This window comes from Mustela nivalis, assembly GCF_964662115.1.
Source record: "Mustela nivalis genome assembly, chromosome: 1".
In the NCBI taxonomy this organism is placed as follows: Eukaryota; Metazoa; Chordata; class Mammalia; order Carnivora; family Mustelidae; genus Mustela; species Mustela nivalis.
The window spans coordinates 169920079-169945225 of NC_139020.1; the positions used below are offsets into that span (position 1 = coordinate 169920079).

At 45.9% G+C, this 25147-nt stretch overlaps 1 pseudogene across 1 annotated transcript; it reads right to left on the reverse strand.

Moving 5' to 3' along the window:
* Positions 1-1242: 1242 nt before the first annotated feature.
* On the reverse strand, positions 1243-23605 carry LOC309861930 (transient receptor potential cation channel subfamily V member 5-like; annotated as a pseudogene). Its single transcript has 5 exons — positions 23455-23605; positions 20161-20326; positions 18786-18846; positions 2226-3539; positions 1243-2050 (listed from the first exon to the last, which is right to left on the reverse strand). The product of its transcript is annotated as a transient receptor potential cation channel subfamily V member 5-like (transcript).
* Between the last annotated feature and the right edge of the window lie 1542 nt (positions 23606-25147).

Consider the following 25147-nt stretch of genomic DNA (forward strand, 5'->3'; position numbering starts at 1 on the left):
AGTTATCAGGGGTTGTGGGGAAGGAATAGTGAAGAGTTAATGTTTAATGGGTATAAGAGTTTCAGTTTGGAAAGATGGAAAAGACTTGTACACGAGTAGTGGCATATAAATGTTCTTAATGCCACTGAGTTGTATACTTAGAAATGTCCAAAATGGTAAATTTTATATTATGTGTATCTACCCACAATAAAATTAAAAAATAAAATAAAACAAGGGTGGGGCTCCTGGGTGGCTCAGTCAGTTAAGCATCTGCCTTCAGCTCAGGTCATGATCTCAGGGTCTGGGATCGAGCCCTGCCTGCATTGGGCTCCAGGCTCAGTAGGGAGCCTGCTTTTCCTTCTCCCCCAGACTGTGCTCTCTTTGACTATCTCTCTTTCTTGAGTAAATAAATAAAATCTTATAAAGAAAGAAAGAATGAATGAATGAAAGGGCAAAGAACCTTTCTTTTTTAAGATTTTATTTATTTATTCAAGGAGGGGGAGCGAGCATGTGAACAGAGAGAGAAAGGGAAAAGCAGATTCCCTGCTGAGCAGGGCGCCCAATGCAGGACTTGATTCCAGGAGCCTGGGATCATGACCTAAGCTGAAGACAAACACTTAACTGAATGAGACACCCAGGCATCCCAAAGAATCTTTTTTCTTCTTGCAGTTTTTTAGTTGGCATTTGGTTGCTAGGTGGGGAGAAAATCCTCTAAGAGTATAGAAAAAAGGGAAGGGCTACAACCTCAGTGCCATGTCTGGCTCTACCCACATTAAGCTCTGTTGAACCGGAAAAGCCTCCTACTTTCTAGTGCCTGCGTGAGGCAGAAAGAAAGATGGGGTAGATATTAGTCTAGCATCCCTACCTCACACCTTTGATGGCCAAGTCCAACTTTGCTTGCAAAGATACTTTCTTTTCCCAAGATGTGGACTTTCAGGAACTCAGAAGATACGTGGAACCACAGATGTCCATCACACATCTCCAGAAATGCTGATGTGAACAGTGACACATGGCCTTTAAGAATTATTCTGGGGGCCCCTGGGTGGCTCAGTTAAGCATATTCCTTCAGCTCAGGTCATGAGCCCAGGATCTTGGAATCGAGCCTTACATTGGGTTCCCTTTTCAGTGGGGAGTCTGCTTCTCCCTCTCTTGCTCCTCGCCCCACTTATGTGCACGATCTCTCTCTCAAATAAATAAAATCTTAAAAAAAAAAAAAAAAGAATTATTCTGTCCACTGCCTCCCATGATTAATAGGCATGAAATTTAATGCTCCTCCCCACCCAGGGCTCCCTGTTTGTCAGGTCCACAGTAACAGGGGTCCTCATCATTGATATTTTCCTCTCCATCCCCCTCGCCAAGATCCAGTCTGAGATTCACCTGTCCTAGGGTGTAGTGACAAAGGATCTCCCAGCCCTGGTAATTGCTCTTGCTGTGAGATGTGATCTGGGACAGGCATGGGTTGTGTGGCCCAGGGAGGCTCTGGCTGGGATCCCACTTTCAATCTCAGAAACAGAGGACTATTTCCCAGAAAGTTGCTCTCGTTCATGCTCCTTATCTGAGCTCTCGAAACCTTCCACATAATGAAGCACCCACAAAGGATTCTGATCACGGTGGTTCTTGTTTTGTAGGAATCAGTAGAGCTGCGGCCCATATTGGCAGCCACAGATCCCAGAGCAAGACCACAGGAAGCGCAGAATCTTCCTCTCCGACATCACGGTGGTGGCAAGACCTGGGCCTTCCAGAGCTTGCCCATTCCTGGGCCACCTTCCCGTGTGTGTCATCCTTCATGGCAATAAGCAGGTGGAGCATAAGCAGTGCGGTGATGATGGCAAAGACAAAGTAGATGATGCCAGACGTGAAGGGCAAGTTCACCTCATAGTTGGCAGGCCCATCAATGATGGTGAGGAAAAGCTGAAAGGAGCAGCATTGGAATTGTCCCAGCTTGACTGGGTCCTGTGTCTGGAAAAGGACATAAATGTTGAGGCAAATCCCAGAATAACAAGGCCACCAGCTGGCAGAAAGGCTTCAGGTCTCCAAATACCATCTTTAAGGAGTGCCTTGCTGGTTCAGTCTGTAAAACATGCAACTCTTGACCTCTGAGTTATGCGTCCAAGCCCCATCTTGGGTGTAGAGATTATTTTAAGAAATAAGAGAAAAGAAAAAGCAAAATAAAACCAAAAGTCATCTTTCTGGATCCTGACGGTGAAAGGACGGAGCGTCTGGAATTCTCCAGCAAATCACGTAACATTGTACCAGCCCAGCGCAGCAACAGACATAGGCACCATCTCTCCCTTCATGTTAGACAGCCCCATCCTCACGTTCACCAGCACCATGCAGGCATAGGTGATGACAATGACGTGGAACAGCCCCCAGAGGACTGTCCCAAATAGCAAGAGACACCAACACTGAAGATGCCCAGGATCTCTAGGAGCAGGATGACCGCAGTTCCAAGGACAGTCACCAAATCCCTCACCAGCCAGATTTTAGCCTGGCAAGTCACATAGGCCTCCTGGGTGATTTCTGTTGGAAATTGGTGTTACCTCAGGAACCTGTGCCATTACCAATATGGAACTTGAGGGGGCGGTAGACATAGCAGATCATACAGAGGGGGAACAAGGCACTCAGAACATAAAGGTGCCACTGCCCATATTTCTTCCACTTGAAGCTCACTAGCTGTTTCACTGGGGTCTCTTCCGGGATCTGGTGAGCCCCCTGCTTCTGGGGGAGACAGGGGCTCTCTCCCCAGGAGTTGACCACTGTGAGGTCACAGAAAGTGGAGGTCAGTGGCCCATAATTCCACGGGATGTGCTTTGTTTTCTGCATCAGATGCTGGAAACTTGCAGTGTTGCCCTCCAGTCCAGCCTGCTTGAAGGGGGTGAGACCCTGGTGACTGGGCATGCGTGAGGTCCAGGACTGTGCGTGGTCACTGCACCATCGGAGACAGCAAGCAGCAGGGTGTACATCTGGCAGGCAAAGGTTTGGTTGGGATGGAGGATGAGGATGAGGATGAGCAAGATGGCGTTTTCCAGGGAGTCCTGGGCCCACATGCTGGCTCCGTGTTCCATGAGCAGCCTCACAATCTCCTTGCTGCCCACATGGGCCGCCAAGGACAAAGGGTGCTCCCCAAAGTAGATAAGCTTGCAGGGGCTGTGGTGGAAAGCGGTGCCTGTAACTCTTGCAGAGACACTGCCCTGTGGGCAACCGGGCCTCACGCTGAGGGCACATTCTGGTTCACGATGGCTGTGTGCCCAGCAGTCCAACTACAGACGCCTTACCCACGGTGACCCCCTTGACCAGCTCCCGGGCAGCCTCGGTCAGTACTGTGGCTGCCCTGAGATTGTCCCAGAGGATTGCTGTGTGCAGTACCACCTCCCCCAGGGCTGCTCTTGTATCAAGTTGCAGGTTCATTCCAGTAGAAGTTTCTTCAGGAAGCGCAGGTCATTTTCTTTGGCTGCCTGAAGGAGTGGAGACTCTTGAATCCTCTTCCGCGGCAGCCTATGAGCCTTGCCCAGATGCTGACCCTAGTCCCGCTCTCCGACCAGCCGGGACACCAGGAGTTTCTGGAGTCAGATCCACCCATGGCAGAGGAGCCCTCATGTCTTTGCCTTCCAGGCACGGATAGGTGATGGAAATGTGGTAGAAGTTGCCTGTCCAGGACTTAGCAGGAGCTGAGGAGGAGGCAGGGTCTGTTTGGGGTCGGGACTGAGAGTGAGTGTATCTTCTACATGACTTGGGTATGCAGCTTGCAGTTTGCAGCTGTGGTGTGTGTGTCTGTGTGTGTGCGCACACACGTGTGAGACCATACACTTACTTTGCGGCAAGACATAGTTTATAGACACCATTGGAATTGTGCATGCTTTCTCTTTCTCCGCTCCCGGCCCCCTCTCTTCACATTCTTTTTCTTATCACTTAGAAACTTGGCAATAAGATGTTTACAAACTGGAAAATACAGAGAGCTACCTTTGAATGTCAACTCCCTTCGCTTTAAATATATCCGCATGTGGATAATTCTGAAATGTACACCTCCAGACAGACCCATCCCAGAACCTCTCTGTATTTATCTGTCAACTTGATACCACACTCGAGCCTCAAAGGGACATTTCAAAATGAATTTGACTGAAAAGAAATTCTCATTTCCTTGACCCTTCTGCCTCCCAGACTTGTTCTTTGCGTGCTTCCCTATTTCTATAAATAGCACCATCACCCACACAGTAATTCAGGCCCAAACCCTAGGCGTTGGCCCTTTCGTGATCCCTTTCTTACAGGCATGCACGCACACACACACACACACACACACACACACGCACACGCACACACGCCACAACACGCCACATCACTCTGTCAGCAAATCTTGGTGAAAGACATCTCAAGTCCATTTACTTCCCTCCATCTCCACAGCACCTCCCTCATCCAAGCTGTCACCCTCTTTTGCCTGGGCAGTGGCAATGGCTTTTAGCTGGTCTCTGTGCTTTGACCTTTGTCCTTCTCTAAAATCAAATTAGAACAAGTCACTCCATTTATTATTTATTTATTTAAAGGAAATTCTTAGAATTTCTTTTCTTTTTTAAGATGTTATTGATTTATTTGTCAGACAGAGAGAGAAAGTACAAGCAAGGGGGAATGGCAGGCAGAGGGAGAAGCAGACTCCCCGTTGAGGAAGGAGCTGGATGCGGGACTCGATCCTAGCACCCTGGAATTATGACCTGAGCCGAAGGCAGACGCTTAACTGGCTGAGCCTACCCAGGTGTCCCAAGTCACTCCCTTCAGAATAAAACTCAAACTCCTGGAGTTCTTGTAGGCCTACAAGACCCTAGAAGGTGTGGTCCCTGCTTGCCTGTCTGATTTCACCTCCTAGAACTCTCCTCTGTGGTCACCGATCGGTTGTTCCTCATGGAGCTCCTCAAGTACCGCCAGCCCATTCCTACTTCATGGCCTTTGCGTGATCTCTGGTCTTGACTCAGGGTTTATCAGCACAGAGAGGTCTTCCCTGATGACTTTATCTAAAGTGGCCTTCTCCTTCCAGTCCCTAAGCCATCACACTATTTCTATCCTTCAGAACATGTACCCCAATGTAAAAGACACGGATGCTGTTTCCTTACTCGTTTCCCAGTTTGGTGTTGGTCTCCCACATTACACCATAAGCTCTTCTTCACCACTGGAATTTGAACTCAAATCAAACCAACTCCTAGGTTCCAGTTCCAAAAGAGAAGAAAAAAATGCATCCATAAGAACTCAAATATAGGAAAGCAAGTTTTCCATTGAAGTTGCCCTCTTGTCTTCCTATCTTCAAAACCCCTTTGGCATTCTTGCTCTGAATTTCCTTCAGAACAAAGCTATTCGAACACTTGACTGTGACATGGTTTGAAATGGGCTGTGATACAGAAATGGAAAAGAGCACATTTGGGGCGCCGGGGTGGCTCGGTCGGTTGGGCCACTGCCTTCAGCTTGGGTCATGATCCCAGGGTCCTGGGATCGAGCCCCACATCGGGCTCCCTGCTCCATGTGGAGCCTGCTTCTCCCTCTGCCTGCCTCTCTGTCTACTTGTGCTCTCTGTCTCTCTGACAAATAAATAATAAATAAAATCTTTTAAAAAAAATAAAAAAGAAAGAAAAGAGCACATTTTAGAACAGTATTGATAAAATCCAATTTCTTCAAATTAAAGGCATATGTGAAAATATCTCTCACTTTCCATGAACATAGCCCCATCACACACACGCATATCTCTTCCACGGATATATTTTAAGTCTGGAGGGAGGTTCACTAAACTGTTAGTAGTGTTTGTTGCAAGGAGATGAGAATTTTCAAAACCCGCCATTAGTCCTAATAGTTACCTCTGGGAAGTGGGATTTCTAAGGGCAGGAAGAGGAAGGAGCAGGGCTAATATTCAACTGGAATGCACCCAAGTGGGCTTACCCACTGGTCACAGCCAGTGTTCCCTCTTACTAGACTATGCTCATGCCATACCATCTTTAGAATGTTTTCACTGATACCCAGAGGAGGTTTTACTTTGTTATATTACACACTTCTATATCATTTAAAATTCAGTACAATACAGAAGCATTGATTCAATTCTCTTACCCCAAGCTTACATCACATATTTGACAAACTCTGTTTCAACCCCCTACTGAGCATCCGCTGTATACCACGTACCAAGTGCTGTGGAAGGTCAGAGACGGATAAAACACAATTCCTGCCCCCAAACCTCACAGTCTGTGCCCAAGAATATCACCAGTCAGCTTGATCACTGACCTTGGTCTCAACAATTTGTTCTGAAAACTGTTGGCTCTTTTCAAAAAACAAAATCTTTTTCAACAAGCAAAACCATAGAAAATTCTCTTGGAGGGGCGGGACAAATAAAATGGTGCCTGCCTCTGAAGATTGTCCCAAGAGAATACCAAAAGCCTTTGGAGAAAAAATAGCCAATAAAATAAGTCTTTGGTCGCCAAAAAGGCTTGGATGAGACTATCATTTACCTGCTATATAAATTCTGGCAGAAAAAAAAAAAAGTCACTCTCATTTCCTTAAAACTGGAGTTTTTAGTTCTATCACAACCCCTTTTAATTAAAACATTTTTGTTGGCTTTACATTGTCTTCACTATACTGAACTGAAATTCATAGAGAGTACAATACCTACAAAACATTTCTAAACATCAGTACATGGCTCTAAATGTCATGTGAGGAAGAAACAAAAGATAGGATTTACAGTACAATATGCATTTCAATATGAAAGTGCTCAGATGATTCAAGAAGGCAGGAGAAGTCAGGTGTTTGCCTTTACTTTTAATGAATAGATCAAGATTTGATAAGAGTGAGACTAATGCACAACAGAAAGTGGTTGACCATTTTGCTTTGTATGTGCTACTTCCAAATAAGGGCTAAAGAAGCATACATAAAATTTCCGCACTTGATTCAGCCATAAGTAAAGCCTGATGTGATTGTGTGGCATTAATGACTCAGATCCCAAGCATGGTACTGCCATTAATGACGTCATTTTCCAAAATGGCAGACAACTCTTAGTAAAATGGTAGAGGCTTGCGTTCATTTATGCAGTAGTATTCTGGGAAGCTTAGTGGCTATTAAAACGATACCAGTCTTTATGTTTATATGGGATAAAAAGGGTGAGGATCTATGGTAAGGTAATGAAAAAAAGTTCTCACCTGTTGTAAATGTATGGTGGGACATTTCTTTCTTTTTTTTTTTTTTAAGAGTTTATTATTCATTTGAGAGAGAGAGAGAGAGCGCGCACGGGTTGGGTGGAGGGGCACAGGGAGAGGGAGAAGCAAACTCCCCACTGAGCGGGAAGCCCGGCCCAGGGCTCAGGGCTCATCTCAATCCCAGGACCCTGGGCTCATAACCTGAGTCAAAGACAAATGCTTAACAGACTGAGTTCCCCAGGTGTAACTCAGTGGGACATTTCAGATCCTCAGGGGACACAGGACAACTCTTGCCCAACAGGCCTGCCTCGCAGTGGTGCCCCAAACCAGCAGGACATGAGACCTTCCCCATCTCCACCTTCACACCCCTGCAATACCTACAAAAACCAAAAGTGCCCTCACAAGGAAACATCCCCCGAGGATGGTACTATCCACTTTGAGGAGCACGTCCTTAAAGTTGCAGCTCTTAGGAGAACTTCAGGTCTCTCAGACTTTATGGGGGGTGATCACTGCAGTGCTCATCTGTACTCTACCACCCAGCTGGGAATCCAAGGGGTAGCAACAGAAGAAATGGCATTAGCTTCAGAAAAGAACAATCCTGCCCTTTTGAGCTTAACCTCAGGCAGTTGGTGAAACTCCAGCTCCAAAGAGCACACAGTACTGGGGAAACACATGGTGACAGCAGGAAACTAGGCCAACACATGACACGGACAGAGAGGCCCTATGAGACACAATAGGGTGTGCGAGAACAGGAAGGTGAGCTGTGGCCACAAGAATACATAGGGGTGCATGGCAGGATTCTACCCACAAGACAAGGCCCCAGCTGTTGAAGAATCACAGCGTGAGAACACTTCTAGAAATTCAGAGAGAGGCAGAGAGATGAGTAGAGATGATAGAGGTTATTGGTTAAAAATCTGGGCCTTGGGTTTATGTACGTTCAAATCCCAGCCCCTGCGCTGATAAGTGTGACTTTGGGCCATTTGTATTATTTCCCTTTGGATCAGTTTCCTCATTTATAAAATGGGCACTAGGGATAGTCTCTATCACATGGGTGGTTCTGGGCATGAGATGAGATCATAGGTAAGGTGCTTAGCATAGTGCCGGGTGGGGTCCATGAGCTGCTCAAGAGTAGGACTCTCTAGGTTTTTCCCCTTTCTCCCCAAGAGTGCTTGATGCTAAGCAGGCACATATCACCGGAGTTGTACGCACTGACGGGGAAGGTCTTGTAAGGATGATACAGAGAAAAGGAACCAGGTACTGGAGCTGGGGTAGGAAATGGAGACTTGGTTTCTATATGGGACACAAGATCACAGGCAGCAGTACCGTTCACAAGAGGAAACCGGATCAGCCTCATAGCAAGGCTCCTTAAAACACCTTAAACCAATGCAAGGAAGGCATCGGCGTCAGCGCCTGGAGGCCGTGGAACAAACAGATGAAAGCCACACCAGCCCACCATGGTGGGAAGGGAACGGAGGGGCTGGACAGCCACTGGGCATCATAATGCACGAGGAGGAGGTCTCAGCCAGACCCAGGAGAGTACTCTGCTGGCCTACAGACCTGTGGCCCCACCACAGGAAAGGCGGGCCTGCCTTCTCCCCTCTAGGAACTGGACATAGCAAAACGAAACAGGAGCCATACAAAATAAGAGGAAAGTAGGCCAGCCCTGGCTCTTTTCCCTTACCGGCTCCATATCACGTCACTCTTCCCTTTGTGTTCTGGGCTCCAGCCGCACTGGCCATTTCCTTGTTTCTCGAAAATCTGAAGCTTCCCCACCCACATCCCCACCACCCACTCCTTGCCTGGCTAATTGCTGCTCACCAGTCAGGTCTCGGTTCAAACATCACTTCCTCAGAAAAGCTGTCCCTGAACTCCCAGGCTAGGTGCGGGGCTCTCCCACTTAGTTTTACCCTTATCAGTCCTGGCCTTTTGCCTCTTTACATGTCATGCAATTACAGTTAGCGTTGGTGTAGGATTTGACCCTGTGTCCCTCTCCCCCACTAGACGGGACACTCCTAGGGTAGATGCGACATGGAGTCCATTACCCCGTATCCCCTGCTAGGTAGCCCAGTGCCTGCTACAGGGTTCGCCCTCAGTAGATGTCAGTGGAAAAGAAACTGGATGGGAAGAGGGAAGGAACCCCCAAACTCAGAGTTGGGTTACTGGGTTTGTCCTAAAAGATCATCAGATCCATAGACTCACTCCACTCTTCAGAAAAGCAGGCCACCAACATTCCTGACTGAATATTCATTTTGCAGCAACTTCTCACCCTATTTCAAGGCCTAGCTCACAGTGAAGATTGATGTCATCCTCTCTTCTCAGACGCAAATGACTGTGGTCGCAAATACTCAGATTTATTTCCCTCTCCTCCCCGCTGTCCAGCAAGAGGCCAAGAGGCCGTGAGCGATGTCAGGTAGGCCATGCCTTTGATCTTGTTGGTGAGGAAATCTATTTGGTACGAAATTCCGGACAGCAATGAAAGCTGAAAAATAGATTTCTCTCCACCTCCTTACATCCTCCACTATGCTCCCCCCAACACCACACGATCCAGCCCTGCCGAGCTCACACCCGCCAAACCAGACACCTGAGCACCAGTTTCTGGTTTGTGGGCAAGACATCAGTTTATTTCTAGAGATTTTTTTTGAGTGTCTGTTTTTCCTCCTGTATCATCAGCGTCGGGAAGCTCAGATCCTGGCTGGTGCTCACAGGGTACAGGCCGAGAATACCTGGCCTTGGAAGTCCAGCTCTCATGGGAGGCGCAGAAATGGCACGAATCGCTAATTATCCCCTCTGGTCACTGAGACCCCATTTTGAACTAGCAACTAAACTATTGCCCGCTTCACCTATAGGACCCTATCCAATCCTCCCAACAGCTCTGTGGGAACAGTTACTTTTATTGCCTCCATTTCACAGACGAGGATAACTGAGGTAAGTCGAAGTAACTTCCCAGACCCACATGACCAGGGAGAGGGGACAGTAGGTGTCAAACTCAGGTCTCTTTGTCCCTGTAGCCTGATCTCTTAAGTGCCACCCACACAAACACACATTATTGCAAGAATAATCGCTACTTATACTCATAAATGTTATTGAGTTATTGAGTACTTCCACAGTTAAATTAGTTCCTTAATGGACGAGCAGTAGCATCAATCCCAGTGAGGACAGTGGTAGCTAAGCACTCGATGTATGTTACCTGCTGTTGTTATTGTTGTTATATTATTAGCCCGGATTTAAAAATGTCATTCTAAAGGGAGGGAGAGGCCATCCCTCTGAAGACTCTTCTCTACTCTTTGGCCTCTGCCCAGAGCCTGGTCCCTGAGGTAGGTGTGTGTGTGACCGGGCCATCTGTCAGTTGAGGTGGCCACGACCCAGTTGCTCAGTTCGTTCCCCCTGGGTCAAGGGTGTACCATCACACAAGCCCCAGAAGCACCCATGTAGGATCTGAGATGCACCCATGAAGGTGGCAAACCCCAGCTTCTATTACCAGTTCCTAGAACTAGGCTGTTTTCCCACGTACAGTCCCGTTATGATTCATAGAGTGAGAGCTGAATGACAAGTTCAGATCTTTCTTTTTTTAAATATGCTGACCTGAAGAGACCTGGGGAACATGGATGGGGCATGTTTAATAGCAGAAGACTCCTTTAGAAAACCTGGAGTGACTTCAAAGAGAGAAAAAATTTATACACACACACGCACGCGTGCACACATATATATATATGACTCTCAAAACCAGCTTGTAAAGGCAAACAAAATCCTTTCCTTCATGATTTTTTTAAAACTATGGCAATTCTCAATTATAAAGAAGCTGGCTACCCAGGTGGTAGCCCTCTCAGGAAGGGGGGATGCAAGGATCAGCAGCTCATGTACAGAAGGAAGCAATTCATGCATGGGGGATTGTGGGTGGGGACCATTCAAACTTTGGTTCAAATCCTGGCTCCCCTCCTTATTAGCTGGAAAACTTAAGGCAAGATTTTTAAATTTCTCTGAGCTGATATAAGATAGTCATGTCCATATCCACCTGGTAGACTTCTCATGGGGTTTAAAAAACACTCAAGTATTTCAAGTGAACAGAGAAAGTAGGGTAGACCAGTGAAGGCCATTAAGTCTGCAGTCAGACCCGGGATAAAATCCCAGTCAACCACCTCCTTATGACTTTGGGTTGGTGGCTTAGCTTCCTTGAGCTTCATTCATGGGAAAGGCATCTACTTCCAAGGGTTGGAGTAAGAATTATGTGCGAAGGTATCAGCAATGTCTTTAACTCCGTGCTTGGCACTTTAAGAAGGCCTCCAAAAAAGGTAGTACCACTTAATATATACAGGCAGGACCAGACCCTGGGCTGTCTTTGATCTGTCCAGGTTTGAAGTGAATGGCCCAGGCAGGAGCTGGGCAGCGAGCTACTGGAGCAGGCTATGAGGTCCAACATGGCAGAAAGTACTGCATGTCAGTGGACACTTCTGTGCTCTACCCTGAAAGCCCTCCTAAGACCTGCTTGCCCCGTATTTCCACCCCACCAATTGGATTCTTAAGTTTGGGCTCTTAGGACATTTATCAGTGTGGCTATCAGCAAAGGCTGAGGGAAGGGCTTAATTTTAAATTGATGCCACTATTCTTTAGGGAGATGAGGCTAAAAAAATTTTTGGTAGTGTAAGAGTCATAAGACATTTTGCCTCGACCCTACAGTAATGGAGAGTTGCTTCAAAGACAGCTTGGCCACACTCCTTTTCTAGGTAAATTTAGTCCTGGATATAGTTGCAGATTAGCACACCTGCTCTTTTCTCCTTCACAAAGTGGGCACTCTTCCTAGTTAAAAAGGGATTTTTAGTTGACGTCAGTGAGGAATTCAGTGAGTAGCCAGTTGGATCATGGAAATCCTATTTGTACCAGGACTAATGGTTGATGAACTTCTTCTGCTTTCCCCAAAGGACTTTTTAAAAAACTTATTCTGGGGCACCTGGGTGGCTCAGTGGGTTAAAGCCTCTGCCTTCAGCTCAGGTCATGATCTCAGAGTCCTGGGATCGAGCCCCGCATCGGGCTCTCTGCTCAGTGGGGAGCCTGCTTCCTCCTCTCTCTCTGCCTGCCTCTCTGCCTACTTGTGATCTGTCTGTCAAATAAATAAATAAAATCTTAAAAAAAAAAAAAAACTTATTCTGACATTCCACTCTCTAAGTGAATTTGATGGATAAACAGGCAGGCCCAGTTTAGACTTTGGAGTCTGATGTATACCTAATGCCACATTTCTTATCTCTGAAACAGGACAAGAAAACCTGTCTCGTAAGTTTAATGTGAAGATTTGGAACAGTTTTCTTTCAACTCCTCACACTCAGGTCTCCTTTCCTTGGAGCCTGGGGCGGTAGGCACTGTTAGTTTTCTACTCAGCTGTGATTCTGTACTCCTTTAATCTCAGAAACAAGATCCTAGTTTGGTTTGCTCTCCTTTAAGTGGTCAATGTTCTTTGTTTGCAGAGACAGGAGGACTGGCCCCCTAGGTAGTCTTAGGGAATGAATCTGGTTTCATTTAAGCCAGTCCTGATCCTTCTGGCAGACAGGTAGTTTAGACAAGAGTGCATGATATAGTTCTGGCCAAGGAAATGGGGAATAGATATTGCTCAGGAGCCTCTGGGAAGGTTTTCGTTGTTTTTTAAAAAGGGATACAAGACAGGTATGCGTCCCTTTCTACCTCTGAGCATTGTCATCTGTATGCAGTAACTGAAAAAAGGTAGCCATCTTTATTTTTTTTAAGATTTTTTTCATCTATTGGTCAGAGAAAGAGCAAGCACAAGCAAGGGGAGCAGCAATAGGCAGGTGGAGAAGCAGGCTCCCCACTAAGCAAGGAGCCTGATGCAGGACTTGATCGCAGAACCCTGGGATCAAGAGCTGAGCGGAGGGCAGATGCTTAATCGACTGAGCCACCGAGGCGTCCAAAGACAGTCATATTTAGACCATGAGAGAGTCATCTTACAAAGTTAAGTCAACAAACTGAGAACAGCAGAGCAGAAAACAAAAGGAACATGGGTGTTGGATGATGATGGCTGCCCAGTGAGTTGCGCAGGGAGTTGCCCAGCAACTCCCTGACATTTGGGTTCCTTGTTACATAAAGTAACAAATCTCATTGTTTTAGCCACCTCTGGACAGTTATTGGTGGTCAAATGTATCCTCCAACATGGTTATCACGGCTGTTTGCAATTATTTGCATTTTCGCTTTCTAGGCACATGGCAGGCTTGCATTTCCCTACCTACCCCTTTTGACATAAGGGATACATATTTGGTATGCTTTGGTCAATGCAAAGTTAGAGGAAGTGCTATGTCTCATTTCCAGGCAAAGACTTGTATGTGCCAGTATGATTTTCCACACTCTTACCCTGCCTGGGCCATTGCTGAAATATAGATGGAGCCTCCACCAGTTTGGGTTCCCCAGTGACTATGAGGAACAGAGGCTCCTGCAGCAAACATTACACACATAACATGAGCAAGAAATAGACTTGACAGTGTTAAACAATGAGATTTGGGGGTTATTGGTTGCTGCCACCCAATCTAGGCTTTCCTAACAGATACAAACTGATACATTCAAACAAAAGAGTAGAGATTCTGACAGAGAAGGTGATAGGAGGTATACAGATTTACCAACAAAAGGTTAACCTTTGTGCTATGAAAAGTCTGATTCATTTCTAAATAATTCAGTCTAAGACCAGACTATTGTACAGAATTCTTATCCCCATGCCTTTAAGAATCATGCCTCATCCCTCGGTGGAGCTAGATAGAAAAGCCACACTAGAGATTAAATGAAACAAAGGGCTAGACCCTGTGGGGAGAAGCATGGGAGCCATGATCTGAATGGAAGTAGGGAGCCTGGAAGATGGAGATAAGAAAAGGAAAGTTTCAGAGCGGTCCCTTTGGGCTCCTGGAGTGTTGAGACCCAAGACCTGGACATGGATTGACTAGAGTAGACAGCTTGCCCCTAAATTCCTCTGTCCTCACTTAACTGTCCATCTAAGGGCGCCTGGGTGGCTCAATTGGTTAAGCATCTGCCTTCGGCTCAGGTCACGATCCCAGGGTCCTGGGACTGAGTCCCCCATCAGGCTCCCTGTTCAGCAGGGAACCTGCTTCGATCCCTGCCCCTCCCCTCTGCTCATGCTCTCTCTCACTAGCTGTATTTCACACAAAAATAAATAAATAAGTAAATCTAAAAAAAAAGGAAAAAATAAAAAAATAAATAAAAAAGAAGAAGAAGAACTAGCCCCTTAAACACAAAGCAGACAAATCTCAGTCACAATGTATAAAGTTTGGCTAAGAGTAAGTCCCTTCATTTACAATGTATCAGTTTGCTAGGGCTGCCATGACAAAATGTTACGTCTGGCTGGCTTAAACAATGGATCTTTATTTTCTCAGAGTCCTGAAGGCTGAAAGTCCAAGATCAATGTGCTAGCAGGGTTGGCTTATTGGGAGGCCTCTTATTTTTGCTTGTAGTTGGTCACCTTCTCTCTGTGGGTGACACGGTCTCCCCTCTGAGTTTGTCTGTACTGTAACCCCTTCTCCTTATAAGACCATCAGTCATTTTGGGTGACAGCCTACCCATATGACATCATTTTGCCTTAATCGCCTCTTTAAAGGCTCTATCTCCGTATACAGTCATATTCTGAGTTACTAAGGGTTGGGACTTCACCCTACAAATTCAGGGGCTGGGGGTGGGCAGACACAAGTCAGCCCAGAAGAGATGGTAAACGTCTTTCCTTTCCACAATAATGGTAATAATTCAAAGATTATATATGTCAGGTGCCTGGCACTCAGTCATTCCAGTAAAAGGTAATTATTAGTACTGCCGGGTTGTGTGAGCCTCTACAGGTTCATAAATTCCCTGAGGCCAAGCACTATGTTCTTGTGCGTCTTTGTGACCTCTGTAGTCCAACATTGTATCATATACGTGGCACTCAAAAAATACAGTGCAGTGGGTAAGAGCATGGACTTTTTAAAAATTAAATTAAATTTATTTATTAGAGAGAGAGATAGAGAGCATGAGTGTGGGCAGAGGGAGAAGACTCTCTGAGCAGGGAACCCAACACACGACTCGACTCCAGCATTCCAGATTCATGACCTAAGCCAAAATGAGACGCTTGACTGAGACACCAAAGCGCCCTAGAGCACCAGCTTTTTTTTTTTTTTTAATTTTTTTTTAAGATTTTATTTATTTATTTGACAGAGATCACAAGTGAGGGGGGCAGGAAGCAGGCTCTCAGCTGAGCAGAGAGCCCGATGTGAGGCTCGATCCCAGGACTCTGAGATCATGACCTGAGCCAAAGGCAGAGGCTTTAACCCACTGAGCCATCCAGGCGCCCCTAGAGCACCAGCTTTAAAGCCAAGTACCCTCAAGCTCAAATTGTGACTTTGTCATGTAGTGTAACTTCAGGCAAGGCACTGAAATTGTCTATGACTGTGTGTCCTCCTTGGTATAGAAGGTTCGTAGTGTCTATCTGCATTAGTTTCCTCTGGCTGCTGTAACCAGTTACTCCACGTTTAGTGGCTTAAACAACACAAATGCATTACCTTCCAGTTGTGGAGGTTGGAAGTTCAAAATTAGTCTCCCAAATCAAGGTGTCTGCAGGGCTCTGTTCCTTCTGGGGGCTCTAAGGGAGAATCTGTTTTCTCACCTTGAGAGGACACCTGCGTACCTGGATGCATGACACCTTTTCATCTTTAAATCTAGTACGTGCATCATCCCGGGCCTCTGCTCTTGTCATTACCACTCCTTCTCTGACTCTCCCATCTCCCTCTGTCCCATATAAGGACCCTTGCAACTATAGTGGGGTTACCCAGGATAAACTCCCATTTCAATGCCAGATGATTAGCAACCTTAATTCCATCTGCAACCTTACCACCTCTTTGCCATATAACTTAACATATTCAGAGGCTCTAAGGAGTAGGATGTGGAAAAAGTTGGGGGGATCATTGTTTTGCCTACTGTATTACCCCTCAGAATTGTGAAGACCAAATGAAATAATATATAAAGTGATTAGGACTGTGTTTGGCACTGTGAGTAATCAATAAATGCTGTTCTTTGCTTTTTAAGACCTCACTGAAGGTCATTACCATTTGGGAAAACATGGCCTGGTGCAAATGAGTTACTTTGAAATTTAGGCAGAATTTGTTTTGATGTAGTGGTGCTGGGATCTCAGTACCCTCAAAAAAAAAAAAATCTATAAATCATCAAAGCCAACTCTCTAATTTTACCAAAAAACTCACTGAGGCCTGAAGATGTCTCTGCCCCTCCTCTCACTGGTGTTCTCTCTCTCTCTCAAATTAAAAAAAAGAAAAGAAAAAAAATCTTAAAAAAAAAAGAAAGAGAGAGAGAGAGAGAAGCATAATGAGATCATCTGGACCCCCTCAAAAAGCCTAACACCTAGAGATACTTATTCATAATATCCAAAATAAATCTTTTTCTATTTTGCTTAAACCAGTTTCATCTGAATATCTACAACTTGTATCTAAAAGAGTCTTTGTTTCTTAATTTTTTTTAAAATATTTTATTTATTTATCAGAGAGAGAGAGGGGGAGAGAACGAGCACAGGCAGACAGAATGTCAGGCAGAGGCAGAGGGAGAAGCAGGCTCCCTGCTGAGGACGCTGGGATCATGACCTGAGCCGAAGGCAGCTGCTTAACCAACTGAGCCACCCAGGTGTCCCATTAATTTTTTTTTTTTTTTTAAGAAAGATAGAGAGTGGGTGCCGAGGGGCAGCGGGAGAGGAAGAGAAAAATCTTAAAACAGGCTCCATGCTAGCACAGAGCCTACTGGGGCAGGTAGGGCCAGGAGGATGTTGGGAGCGGGGGAGGGGGGCGATGGGGCTTCGTCTCACAACCCTGAGATCATGACCTGAGCTAAAATCAAGAGTTGGACACTCAACTAATTGAACCACCCAGGTGTCCTTTTAAATTTTTAATAGAGTATAGGTGATATGTAATATTATATTAGTTTCAGGTATACAACATAGTGATTTGACAATTACGTATATTACAAATGCTCACCTGTTACCCTACAATTATTACTTTATTATTGACAATATTACCTAAACTGTTCTTATTTATCATATAACTTTAAGTTTGTATTTCTTAACCCCTTTCACCTATTTTGCCTATCCCTCACCCCCTCCCTAATATAGCCGTTATCAGTGTAAAGCCTTATTTTTTTTTTAAAGATTTTATTTATTTATTTGACAGACAGAGATCACAAGTAGGCAGAGAGGCAGGCAGAGAGAAAGGGCAGAGGCCTTTCTCAGAGGCCCATTCTGGGCCTCGATCTCAGGACCCTGGGATCATGACCCAGGCTGAGGGCAGAGGCTTTGACCCCACTAAGCCACCCAGGTGCCCCATAAAGCCTTATTTTTTAATTTAATCTTTAATGGAAAAAGACTTAAAAATTGGAAAGTTTCAGTTCTTTGTAAGTGATTTATGAAGCAATACTGAAAGAATTTAGGGAACCATTTATTTTTAAAACTTTAAGTGAGGTAATCCTTGGCAAATTAAAGAACTATGCTTTGATGTGACTAAAGTCTCCTAAACTATGTAACCTGGGAATATGAGTGTGCGTTCAGTTATTCTAGAAGTATTTACTGTGCACTTCCCAGGGAAGCCATCAAGATTCATTTTCTTTTTTCCACGAGTAATTTATGTTCCCTGTAGCAATTTAGAAAATACAGACAGAAAGAAAATTTAAAATTTTGCATCATTCAACCATACAAAGAGTTACTATTACTATTGTGGGGTACAGTGATCTGGACTTTTTTCTCTGCACAGCTAATAATGACTATTATTGACTGAGTGTCTCAGCCAAGCTAAACATTAGGTTCAGTGCTGTCTGTGGACCATTATTTCCTGTATCCTCACATTAATTCGGTGGAGCAGGGACTTTCATTATCGTGATTTTATAGTTTGAGGAACTGAGACCCTATGAAGTTGAGGAACTTGTCCTAGATCACACAGCTAGTACACGGCAGTGCTTGGTTGAATGAAATAGTCTTTTGTTATTTGAATACAAAAAAATAGGATCGAAGTCTTCTGTATCTTGCTTTCTTTGCTCAAAAACATATCTTGGAGAAATTGCCATATAATAAATCTATCACTTCATTTTTAAACACTGCAGTGTTTTAGAACAGATGAACTTCAAGTCACTCAACCAAATGCTACCGTGGACTTCAGGCTGGTTCTAATTTTCCCCCAGCTGTGGTGCCCATAGTCCAGGATAGGCCTGGTGGTTTTTACAAATTGTCCTTTACCAACTAGAAATACACAGCACCTCATAACCTGCCGCTCACTGTCCCTAAACCATGAGCTCCATCCTCTAGCCACCCTGATGGGCTGGCCCTTTCCTGATAAAGCATGACCTTTCACATGGCCACATCTTTATTTTTTTTTTAAAGATTTATTTATTTATTTATTTGACAGAGAGAGATCACAAGTAGACAGAGAGGCAGGCAGAGAGAGAGAGAGAGGAGGAAGCAGGCTCCCTGCCGAGCAGAGAGCCCGATGTGGGACTCGATCCCAGGACCCTGAGATCATGACCTGAGCTGAAGGCAGCAGCTTAACCCACTGAGCCACCCAGGCGCCCGGCCACATCTTTTAAACAAAGTGCTTCTTCTGTTCTTGCCAGGGATTCCCAGTCCTCAGATGTCACCTGTCCGATTTCTTGATTCCCAGCCTGGTGCTTTATCACTTGGGCTGGCCTCTTGGGACACCTACAAGATAAATAGAGAAAGACCATACCACTGCTGTGCCTAGCGCATTATACCCTCATCGTTCTCAGATGTGTTTCTAGAGTGCGCAGCATTTCTGATCCATCTTGGAAACCCCAATGCCTACCAGTGTGTCTGGCACACAGTTCAGTAATTGCTTGCTGAATTAAAGGAAACTGAATTAGGATAGAACCAGAGGGCATAATGCTAAGTGAAGTAAGTCAACCAGGGAAAAACAATTATCATGATCTCACTCATAGGTGGAATTTAAGAAACTGTAAAATAGAGGATCATAGGGGAAGAGAGGAAAAAATAAAACAAAAGGAAATCAGAGAGGGAGATAAACCATTAGAGACTTTTTTTTTTAAAGATTTTATTTATTCATTTGATAGAGATCACAAGTAGGCAGAGAGGCAGGCAGAGAGAGAGAGAGAGAGAAGAGGAGGAAGCAGGCTCCCCACTGAGCAGAGAGCCCGATGCGGGGCTCGACCCCAGGACCCCGAGATCATGACCCGAGCTGAAGGCAGAGGCCTTAACCCACTGAGCCACCCAGGTGCCCCACCATTAGAGACTCTTAATCACAGGAAACAAACTGAGGGTTGCTGGAGGGGAGGAGGTGGGAGGAATGGGGTAACTGGGTGTTGGGCGTTCAGGAGGGCACATGATGGAATGAGCACTGGGTATTGTGTGAGGCTGCTGAATCACTGACCTCTACCTCTGAAACCAGTAATACATTATGTTAATTAATTGAATTTAAATTTTTTTAAAAAGGAAACTGAATTATTAACAATAGCAACCACAGCAGTGGCAATAGCTATTTTCTATCGAGCATTTACTCTGCTCTAAGCACTATGGCTAATTGCCTTAGGTATGTTCCTTCAGTTAACACACATCTATATAAAGCAGTACTCTTACTGTCTCTTTTCCTGGATGAGGAAAACTGAATCTTTGAGAGGTCAATTAATTCTCCCAAGATCACCCAACTAATAAATAAAAGAACTAGGATTTGAGTCCAGGCCAGGTGCGGAGCCCTTAATCATTATAGTCGAAGCCTCCTGTGACACTACGACCTGTATCCATCCTTTGAACAAATATTGACTGAGCACCTGCCCCTAGCCGGCCCTGGACACCCAGCAAGACACACACAGTCCTCATCTTCCAGAAACTGACAATCTAAAGAATCAAATCAGATCTGAGTAAGGTTCAGAATTGCCCAGAGTACATGTTGAAAGGACAGATTTCCTAGCCCTGGCGATTCTGATTCTGGGGGTAAAGCCCCGAAATCTGTATTTACATAAGGTCCCAGGCAGGACTGACTTTGAGCCAGTAGGCACTGGCATGGCCCCACTGGATGTTAAAATATTGACGTTATTTCCGAATCGGTCGGTAAACATACATTGCTCCCAGACGCCCTGAGTGTAGGTGACCAACTGTCCCGGGTTTGCCTGGGAATGTTCCAGTTTCAGTAGTGAAAGTCTGACATCTGGGGAAAGCACAACAGTTGTTTACCACATCTGAGTATCCCCTATCCCTCCAGTTAACCCTGATCTTTCCCAGATCTGCCATGGTTCAGAGATTATGGGGTTAAAGCCTGGCACAGATGGGCCTCTCTGATCATAAGAGCCTCAGTTCTGAAGTCCTTGCCTTTTCTGGTGTTAAAGGCTTTGAATACCACCTCTGACCCAAGAGATTCTGATGCAGATGGCCTGCAGACCCCTCCATGAGAAATATTAGTCCAGTTGCCTGATGCCAGAGCAGGCATTGAGAAGATTTTTTTTAAAAAAATGTAATGCTAGAGGGTGCCTGGGTGGCTAAGTGGGTTGAGCCTCTGCCTTCAGTTCAGGTCATGATCCCAGGGTCCTGGGATCGAGCCTTGCAGCTGGGCTCTCTGCTCAGCAGGGAGCCTGCTTCTCCCTCTCTCTCTCTCTCTGCCTGCCTCTCTGCCTACTTGTGATCTCTGTCTGTCAAATAAATAAATAAATAAAAATGTAATGCTAGAAACATTTCTGTGATGCTTAATATGGGCCAGGAACCCTAAGAACTCCACACAAAGTAACTCATTTAATCCTCACTACAATACTAAGGAGATATAGTTGCTATGCCCATTTTATAGATGTAGTAACTGAGGCCCAAGATCACTTAGCTACTGAGGGGGCAGAACAGGATTCGAATCCAGCTTGGCTCCAGAGTCTGTCCGGCACGCAAGCCAAGACACGCCCTTCCGTTCGACAGACCTAGACTCGTGGTTACAGCCAAAGCCTCAGAAGACTCTGTCCCTCAGCGACACAGCGGGAGATCTGGCTATCTTTGCTCGGAGCCGCGAGGGTCTAGATCTGAGCCAGGGAGACACTGTGCAAAGGCTCGGGGCCGGAAGACAACACTGAGCTCTCCCTTCTGATAACTGGCTCCCAGAGGAGCTGTTTCCCGTCCTCACAGAGGCTCTCCTCACATGGCAGCAAACTCTGAATATCAACCATATTTAGGAGCGAGGGATTGAAGCATATGTCAGAGCCAGAGAGAGGAACCAAGTGACAGCCTTCTCCTGGGAAGGAGTGTGAGTTTTTTACAGGCAAGGCTGCTTTTTTCAGTGAACTTCTCCTCTTCATTTTGGAGTCCACCTGTTACCAGACCAGATGGCCCCCCGCTAGCCTTTTCTTTTACAGGCTTCAAATAAAATGCAGCACTCTCTGGGCTGTAACCAGATTCCACCCACTGACACTCGCTCCCTCTTTACCCAGGTGCTCTGAAAGTCACAAAATTTGACACCTACACGAGATGACATTCATGACTGGGAAGAGGGGGCCCGAGTGGGGGCTCAGACTTTCATTGAGCCCTTCGGTAGACACTCGCTGGGCTCTCCTGGTGCACCGAGCCGCAGGCTGGGTTTGCGGGCATGGAGGAGAAGGGCAGCAATGGCCTCTGCCCCTCACAGAGCTTACAGTCCTGTGGCCACTGACATGAGATCGTTCCATTCATGACGTCTGCCAGAGAAGTGTGACCTACTGGCCATCGGGGAGGGCTTCACCTAAAGGGGACGCAGGAAAGCTTCGGCCACAAAGAAAAAGGCTCAGAACGGGTGGAGGAAACAGATTAATTCCGAACACAAGGGTCTGTGTTGGCAACAAAGCCTGAAAGCTGGGACAAGGATACAGAGCAGCTGCGGAGGAAGGCAGGCGTGCTGGAACTCGCTGGCCTTCGTGAGACACGTGGCCGTCCTCCTGAGGGTACAGCAGCATTCCAAACAGCACAATGACCCGGAGAGAGATCTGCATTTTTAGAAGATTCTTTTGACCGATGGCTCATCAGTAGCACAGGCAGAGCTGGGCCTTGAATTCAAGTCTCTCCGGCTCCCTGTCCAGCATTCTTTCTCACCAGCCCAGATGGTGAGCCCCGGTCTTAGCATGTGTGTTGGAAGAAACGCATTCCGAGTATGTCCAAACCCCTGACGAAAGTCTGCATTTTCTGTGTTGTCAGAGTGACGGAGAGCTCGAAGGGCAGGCCCGCAGGGACGGCCTGAGCAACCCCGCAGCTCCCTTACTTCTACGCTGTGTGGTCTTGAGAAAGTTCATTAACTCCCTGGGCCTCCGTTTCTCATTTGTAAAATGAAAATAAAAATCTAGTTCAGATCACCCTTATGACCCTTTAAAACAGTAATGCATGTAATGTGTTTGACCTAAAAATCAATACTCAGCACATAGGAACTCTTCTAATTGGAGCTCCCTTCTCTGAGGGGGAGTCGGCAGTTTTCCCCAAAGTTTTCTGGACACGTTCTCTTACTGCCTGCCCAGAGGAAAGGCCCCACTGTGTTTTGTCTTCTCGGAGGGCCTTCCTTAGTCCGTGAAGGCTCATCCCTGCCCTGGCTATCGGAGTAACCCAGACCTGGCCAACCATAGTACTCCAACCCCATCAAGGCTGGGCTATGGATTCCCAGATGGCCAATGATAACCATGGCCTGGGAAACACATATAGATGCTGTGAGCTGTCCCTTCCTCACAGTTGAGGACGCCGGCAGCCATGTTCACCAGAGGTCAACGCCCTGGGAGAAATTAGAAAAGCAGATCTGAGAGTCAGATGAACAGAGAGGGAGTTCGGGCAGCACGGCATTGTTGGGTCTAGCCCCTGAGGTCACGGTTGTCACAGCTCTTTTTGTTTTGGGTTTTTGTTTTTTTTTTAAATCAATTCTGTGAACTACCTCAACAGCGCTGCAAGTTTCTCAAGTCACTAAATCCCCATCTCGCTTTAGCAAAGTTGAGAAGAGTTTTGACACTTGCAACCAAAAGAGTTCTGACAAGTTGTCTCTTTGCCAGGGTCACAGGCAATTATGAATCATCAACTTAGATGTCTTTAAAGAGACCTCAAAAGGTCATCCCGGACAGCAGGCTGACAAACAAACAAGCACACACACACAAAAAAGCTCTGGTTTTCAGTAGCAAGATCTTCTTCTCAATCTTCAGGAACCCACATATATAAAACTGATGAAAGAGGAAGTGCTAGTGTAGCTGCAAGAATGTGGGGGCCCCTCAGCCCTGCCTGCCATCTCTGATTCTGTCCACCTCCCTTGCATCCAGTTGAAAACAACCATCTGGTCCAACTTCCCACATCAGGAATCACCTTGACCGCATCTTTGACACCTGGTCCTCAAGCCACCACTGAACACGTCCACAGCCGGCAGCTGAGGATGACTCGAGGCGGTCCACTTCCTTTTGCAGACTTCTCTGATAGCAACATGGTTCCTCATCACCTCCTGGTAACACTCACCCATGGGTCTGAGTCCTTTGGGCTGAAACAGGCTAATTAAATACACCTTTCCTGTGGCAGTCCTTCCTGAAAGACAATTTTCGTGTCCCACTTAGTTCCTGGCTTAGGCAGCCTTTGTTCCTTCCGACTGTTCCTCGTGGGACCTCATGTCCAGCTGGTGAGATGCCTAAAATAGGCAGACTGCTGTACAAGGTGTGATTTAAGGAGGGACAGAGAGACAGAAGGCTTCGAGAAAGTGTTTATTGAAACACACACACACACACACACACAGGTTTATGGCACCCCCATCACTTGCCATGTAGGCATTCTCCCTGTGCCAGGCACTGCACAGGGCTGTACACACCTTCTCTTTCTCCTTCAGCCCTCCCAACACCTCCATGAACTGGGGAAGGATGAGGCCCAGAGGAGTTAAAGTACCTGGCTCAAGTTTAAGAATCAATATTTGGTAAGACTGGGATCTGAACACCACTCTCACCTACTCCAAAGCTCGGGGTTTTAGGTATATTTCTATTAGAAGACATGGCTGTCCTTGCTGTTGGCCATCCAGCCCTGGGAGATGATAGAATGGCACTGAAAGGATAGCAAAGTGTAGATAAATTTTTGCAGGCTTTATTTATAACGCTGTGGTCAGGACACAAGGCAGACACCTCCTTTGCAGGTAAGCCTTGGAGAAAATTCTTTGTAATGCGTGTGTGTGTGTGTGTGTGTGTGTGTGCGCGCGCGTGTGTTTTAAAAGATTTTATTTATTTATTTATTTATTTATTTATTTATTTATTTATTTATATGCAGAGGGAGAGACAGTGAAAGAGGGAACACAACCTACGGGAGAGGGAGAAAGAGGAGGCTCCCAGCCGAGCAGGGGCTCCATCCCAGGACCTTGGGATCATGACCTGAACCAAAGGCAGACACTTAACAAAAGCAGACTGAGCCACCCAGGCGCCCCATTAATTTGTGTTTTTAACTGAAGCACAACTGACACACGATATCCTAGTAGTTTTGTGCATCAAAATGATTTGATATTTTTATACATAATGAAATGATCCCATGGTAAGCCTAGCCACCATCTGTCACTATATAAAGTCATTACAAAATTAAGGACTCTATTCCCCATGCTATACCTTACATCCCAGCGACTTGTTTGTTTTATAACTAGAAGTTTATATCTCTTCATCCCCTTCACTATTTCTCCTGTTCTGCAACCGCCCCCTTCCCTCTGGTAACCAACACTTTGTTCTCTTGTTATCTATGAGTCTGTTTCTGGTGTGTTGTGTTTGCTCATTTGTTTTGTTTTTTAGGTTCCACATATGAATGAAATCATACAGTATTTGTCTTTTGGAGACGCTTCTGTTTCAACATAACATAGTTCTTGCATGTTAGAGATGATTTAATGTACTGTTTGAGCAAGCAATCAAAAAAGACGTGGGGCTCTGGGGTTGGAACGATAGGCATGATTGTCTGCGTGACTAAACGGGTTGTAGTTAACCCAGCTTCCCTTTTTTGCTCACCCGGAGGGAACCTCTAAGTCCTCTCACATCACGAACCCCAC